The sequence below is a fragment of the Sinocyclocheilus grahami genome, unplaced genomic scaffold, assembly GCF_001515645.1.
Source record: "Sinocyclocheilus grahami isolate Dianchi unplaced genomic scaffold, SAMN03320097.WGS_v1.1 scaffold161.1, whole genome shotgun sequence".
Lineage (NCBI taxonomy): Eukaryota > Metazoa > Chordata > Actinopteri > Cypriniformes > Cyprinidae > Sinocyclocheilus > Sinocyclocheilus grahami.
In genome coordinates, this window is record NW_015505340.1 from 73,770 (window position 1) to 80,822 (window position 7,053).

Below are 7,053 nucleotides of genomic sequence, written 5' to 3' on the forward strand. Positions count from 1 at the left end.
CAGGGGCGGTTCTAGACCACAGTAACTGGGGGGGCCAGACAGGGGCCACTTGTGCTTTTAGGGGGCACAATTTTAAAATTAATCTTAAACTACTTTAAGTAGCCTATTATTAATTGTCATTTTTCACCATGTCATGTATCGCTGCAATCTAGATGTAATCTATAGCAATTTCAACTAAAATGAATGTTTCATCATGTTTCATTTATTTGACAAATAATTTTGTATTGTAGTGTCAGAGGCATCATTTTTGAGTTGGCACGAATAAAGAGGCGGGGGGCTCTCATACTTGTCATATGACACACAGCAGCCACAAACAGATATAGGCTTATGTCTCTACTGAAATAAATAAATAAATAAAACCATCACAAAAATGTTTTAATGATTTTTTAATGATTTTTTTTTAATGAGAAAATGGGTTTGATGATGCTATTGAATCTAAAGCAATCTCTCTCTCTCTCTCTCTCTCTCTCTCTAATAAGTTCATTATTATCTGCATTAGTCTGCTATCAACGGCTCAAGCCTCCGTTACTACCCTTACGAAAAGAAGTTTATTCAAGTGTGCTATTAGTATACTTCTTTTAAACTAAAAAATAGGAAGGTATACTTTCAGTCTACTTTTTATGTACTTCTCAGAAATGTGCTTTATGTACTTCTTAGAAATATACTTAAAATGACATTTAAGTATACTTGACATACTTAGAAAAACTCTAAATATATTTGAGCTATACTTGTGCTCCGGGATCCATGTTTTCATTGTTATACGGTAGGGGGTGCTATTACACACTTTCTGTACAGAATATCCAAAACACAAGCGAAGAAGAAACCGAAACAACAGATGCTTCCACACATAATCTAACACGATCAGACATAAAACAGCATCAAAACTGTGTAACGTTATGGAATAAAATGTCGACCCATGAAGTGTTAATGACTGTCCTGCTTTGGGGTGTTGATCGACTCCATCTACGTTTTGATTATTATTCTGAATCCAATTCATAGCCTTTTTTCAGCTTTTTATTCAAAATGTTGTTTATTTCTTTGTTTATTTTTTTATTTATGAAACTTACCCACATTCAAGTGTTTATAAAAACGATTGCATGACTCTAGAATAAAATGTTTTAGTTTACAAGCAGATACCCTTGTAGCAAATTAGCTCAAAAGGGAAATGTATATAAATAATTACAAATTAATTATGATTAATTAAAATTATTTATATAAGCTGCCAGTAGTAACTGTAGCAGAATTAAATTGTCCTCAACTAATCTGTTCGTCCAGCGAACATTCAGTGTAAGTTCATATCAGCTCTAGGAAAGAAATATTTCCGTGGCTACAGAAAATACTTTCCTACAGTATTAATGCATTAGAGCATGTAGCAAGGATCAAAATCGTAAAGGGACATTAATTTGAAAGGCAGAATCAGAAATTCATGTAATTTGTGCACAAGAGTTTTATTAACTAAATACTAACACAAACTAGTCTAACAAACAAACAATCAATCAATCACTCATACAGGGGAAAGGGCAAATGAGACTTGATGGATGAAACCATCAGGAAAACCAGAGAATGAAGCTATGAAAAGAGTCAGTTAACCACCCGAGTAAACCCATCAGCGCCGTTTTAGAACGGGGTCTACAGCTTATACTAAACCTCTGTTTCGTTAGTTAAATGTATGATACTTGCATTGCCTTGGCCTGGAACAAGCGTACGCATGCAGTCTCGGATGAAAGTCTTGATGGATTGGAGGTTCGGTGGTGTAGGAGTCGCGATCACCTTCTTCCGGGTTTGAAGAGTGATGAACTCCAAAAATATGTTATTCTGACTATGTGGTGGTCGGGAGAGTTTTCTCCCAGATGAAGATGTTGAAGAGCTAAGAGAGACATCAGCTGAGATCCAAGGATCATTGGTGAATGTAAAGACAAGGCCGAAGCCTGGTGCAGACTTTAAAGGGGTCATATGATGCGATTTCAAGTTTTCCTTTCTCTTTGAAGTGTTACAAGCTCTTGGTGCATAAAGAAGATCTGTAAAGTTGCAAAGACTAAAGTCTCAAATCCAAAGAGATATTCTTTATAAAAGTTAAGAGTCAACCACGCCCTCCTAAAATGGCTCATTTACATGCCCCCACATATCTACATCACTATGTGAAAATATTAGCATAATGCCGCCCAAATGTGCATGCAAAGAAAGAAGGCGTGGTTTCAGGAACAGCAGTAGTGTTGATGCAGCATGTCAGGGAGATGCTGTGTTTCTGTGTGAAAGCAAAAGCACTTTATTTGGCCTTCCGGAAGTAGATGCAATTAGGAATCATTGGTTAAGATTTATTAACCAATGCTGTTAACAGAACAGCACAACCCAGATGTTCGAATTTGTGCAACGCATTTTATGGACGACAGTTTTTTAAACCTAGAAGAGTACAAGGCTGGCTGTGCACAAAGGCTATTTCAAAAAAAAAAAAAGGGTAAATTCCGACTTTGCTATGACAATCTGGCGCTTCTGAATCAGCGACTGTAAGTATGTTTTGTTATCAGTTTAAGTATTTGCTATTGACTGTTCAAATGCAGAGTTTTGAGCAGCGCAGAGTAACACACCATGTGTGTGAGAGGAACAGGGTCACATCACAGGAGGGTGAACTGCCTGTCAGAAATCATAGCACGTCAGCTGTCTTAACCGCGGCTTGTGTACTGCATCATCACTGTGTCTGTCACACGACTCTGTTGCCCTTTCGGGCTTGAACTGATGGTAAAACTAACGACATTATTAACTGTCTTGATATTTACTTTGAAAGTTGAAGCTCGCAATTATGGTAAGGGGTATTACATTTCCGACGAGTGCTTGCGGTGTTTGGCCAATCACAATGCACTGGGTCAGCTGGCCAATCAGAGCAGACTGCGCTTGTCAAAGGTTTGCTGAAAACAACGAGAGGCAGGGCATAGAGGACCTACAATAATGTACAGCATTTGAAAAATAATGTGTTTTTTTAACATTAAAGCATGTCAACATATTCTGTTACACCAAATACACAAAATAATGATCTTTAAAATAGCATCATATGACCCCTTTAAGGGTTGCAGAAGCGATCTAGCTCACATCCTCATTTTCTCAGAATCTAAAAGAACCGCAGACTGCAGGCAGGTCACTGATGTGAGCCCTTTATCTTCTATCGAGATCACTCTTCTGGGATTTGAGTGAACCAATGAGGAATGCTAACTTTGGAGGGAAATTTTATGACTCTGTCTCTAGCATGGTGTTTTGTATATGAAACTCGATTGGGTGTTCAAGAGAAGACTCTTCAAGATTCTTATAATACTAATGCAGTGTTTCTCAACCCTGGTCCTGGGCGCCCCCCAAGCACTGCACATTTTGTGTGTCTCCCTAATCAAACACACCTGATTCAACTCATTAGCTCATTAAAAGAAACTCCAGGACCTGAAATGGGTGTGTCAGATAAGGGAGACATACAAAATGTGCAGTGTTGGGGGGCGCTCAGGACCAGGGTTATGAAACACTGTACTAATGTGTTGCATAGGTATCAACATATAATATACACTCATTTAGATCATGAAAATACGAACTCATAGATACCAAACATAGTATAGATGAGGTTATATTAACTCCCGCAAGTGCCACATTCGGCAATTCCCACTCACTTATGAGACGCGCGATCTGCGCTGCCTCGTCTCTCTCTCTCGCGTGCGTTCTGCAGCAGTCACTTGGATAAGTCGTTGTTGCTTGTTGAACTTGTTGGCTTTTGATGGCTCATTAATAAAAGTTTTTTTTTTTAATCCATTTTATACAAGCCGCCTTCATTTAGCAAATGCACTCGCGCATAAACAATTTTCAAGTTCAACACTTTTTGTTCCATTGAGTTGTGGATGCTGCTGATTCACCGAGACCGCCACGGCTCAGCAAAGAGACATGCGCGTGTGTGTCTGTGTTTTCCTTTGAAAAAGTTTCCCCAGAAATACTTCGCTATTTAATGCATTTTTCCTTACAAATTGTATTATCAGCATAACAATTTGAGTAAATGTGTAAAAGGTATGGCATGATGCCATCCTTCTAGAACAATGTGCATTTATGTTAAAATTGTAACATAAATTATCAAGGTTAGTTATTCTTATTTCTTTATTGCAAAACGCTAAAACTGGCACTGTTTTGGAGAGAAATGGGCTCTCATTTGAACCCATATCATGGTGTGTGATGTTGAACTATGAGTTTCTAATGGTGTTTGTATTTGCACTGTTCTAAACATTAATATTTTATGTGCAACAACAGCATGCTGTTTCAGTGGCCTTACACAAGATTTTAAATCAATTTTTTCAAACTTTATGATTTAAATGGGGATGATTGTACTGGGAATGAGTATCATATTTTCTTCAACTGAATACGGTTTCCGTGCTGTTTTGATGTATTTTAAAGAGTTGGCAGTCAAAATTAAAACTGCTGGATGATAGATATTCTTCATTCTTTATGACAAACAAGATAATGTGAATTACAGAATGTACAACGTTTTTAAAATGTATAAATTGCGGTGTACAGCGTTTATTATGAGGGGGTAGAATCCACAGCTCAGTACTCACTACTCAATACTCTACTTTCTTGCTTGGCTGGATGTGAGTACTTTTAAATAGGCTACTATTTTACTCTTACTCGAGTAGTTTTTTGGACAAGTACTTTTACTCTACTCACACTACATTTTTTGGAAAGTAATGGTACTTTTACTTGAGTATATTTTTTCAGTACTCTTTCCACCACTGCACAACTGTCTGTATAATGTGTCGAAAACGTATCACAAACCTGTTGAAAAAAACAGCATATGCTGGTTAGGTATGTTTTGATGCTGGGATGCTGGTTTAAGCTGGTCCTTTTGCTGGTTTATGCTGGTTATGTGCAGGCAAAGGACCAGCATAAACCAGCAAAGGACCGGCATAAACCAGCAAAGGACCAGTTTAAACCAGCAAAGGACCATCATAAACCAGCAAAGGACCATCATAAACCAGCAAAGGACCAGCATAAACCAGCAAAGGACCAGCTTAAACCAGCATCCCAGCATCAAAACATACCTAACCAGCATATGCTGTTTTTTTTCAACAGGGAACTGTAAGGAGAAAGAGAAGCGCTGGGGTGAAATCGCCTCAGTTTTGAACATAGGGGTGAGTGCAGAAAGCTGCTAGCACGCTAGCTAACATATGTAAACATCACTGAAATATCAATAATGATCTACTGCGTGAGATCACATGAGGCGCTCCCTCTGGCATGATAATCTTAATATCTTGTAGTGTGTGACGCACCATGATTTTCTAATCTTGTAGTGTGTGCATGTTAAAGATTTGAGGAAAGATAATCTGCAAAGATTCTCCTTATCTGTGTGCTGCAACCAGATTTCATAATCGGTTAGGATTTTAAAACTCCTGTAGTGTGAGCCTGCTTATTAATGGTCAAAAGCAATAGCAAAAGTAATAGGTCAACATTATTAAATTACTAGGCTGGCTTGCACAATATATTGTCAAAAGTACTGGGAGACCCCCTTCTAATGAACAGGTTTGACTATTTTAGTAATTTCCATGAGTACAAATCTTAATGTTTAAGCATATAATGCTATTCTAGGGAATTATGTGCTTCTAATTTTATACCAATAGTTTGAACAGGACCATTTTCTATTCCAACACGACAATGCCTCTGTGTATAAGGCAGGGTTAAAAAAAAAAAGATTGATTCAGTCAGTGTGGAAGAACTTGACTGGTCTGCACAAATCCAAGTCCTAATCCCATCTGAACACCTTTGGTGTGACTTTAAATGCAGACCTTGAGTCAAAAACTCATCACCAAACACCAATGACTTGTACATATATATGGACAAATGTATTGGGACACCCCCTTCTTTAGAACAGAAAAAGGCACTTCCAAAACTGTGGCATCAAAGATGGAAACATAATTCATGTATTTTTTGCCACAGTTTTGGAAGTGGCTAAAATTATTGTACACATATGTACAAGTCATTGGTGTTTGGCGATGAGTTTTTTTTTTGTTTTATTGAGTTTTCCCAAAACTTTGGGCAATATAGTGTATGTTTGGTGCGGTAGGGGGCCCAACCTCATATTCTTTCATAGGGCCCAAAATTGCTAGCGGCGCCCCTGTGCTGGGATGCTGTGGAGCTTAGGGGATGTTACAGAACCATTTCATGTAAATTTCTTTGATGTACTGAAAAAAATCTATAGGCTATAGATTACTTTTATGCGGGTGGGAGCAGGACAAAACACGAATGTTGCAGGCGGGAGCTAGCCTGAAAAATCTGTCCCACGCAGGTCTCTAGTTGGGGGTTTCGGTGTCTTGCTCAAGGGTCTCACCTCAGTCATGGTATTGAGGGTGGAAGATAGTGCTGGTTATTCACTTCTGCCAGACCTGAGACCCGTCGGGTTACAAGTAATGCTAGGGTTGCCAACCGTTCCGTATAATACAGACTCGTCCCGTATTTAAGGCATCAAAGAAGCGTTCCGTATGAAAGCTATACGGAACGCAGTTTGTCCCGTATTTAAGGCATATGCCGTATGAACACCTAGACCAGGGGTCCTCAAATCTTGCCCTGGGGGGCCAATGCGCTGCAGAGTTTAGCTCCAACTCTGATCAAACTCACCTACCTGTGATTTTCTAATGATCCTGAAGACATTGATTAGCATGCTCAGGTGTGTTTGATTAGGGTTAGAGCTAAACTCTGCAGGAAAGTGGATCTCGTGGGCCAGATTTGAGGATCCCTGAGCAAAAGACACAAACGCTATGGTCATACACATCCGTCTAGCGTGTGTTTAAATAGAAAAACACTGGTGAAGTACACTCTTAAAAATAAAGGTGCTTCACGATGCCATAGAAGAACCTTTTTGTCTAAATGGTTCCATAAAGAACCTTTAACATCTGAAGAACCTTTCTGTTTCACAAAAGGTTCTTTGTGGCGAAAGAAGGTTCTTCAGATTATAAAAAGGTAAGAAAGAGATGGTTCTTTAAAGAACCTTTGACTGAATGGTTCTTTGTGGAACCAAAAATGGTTCTTCTATGGCATTGCTTG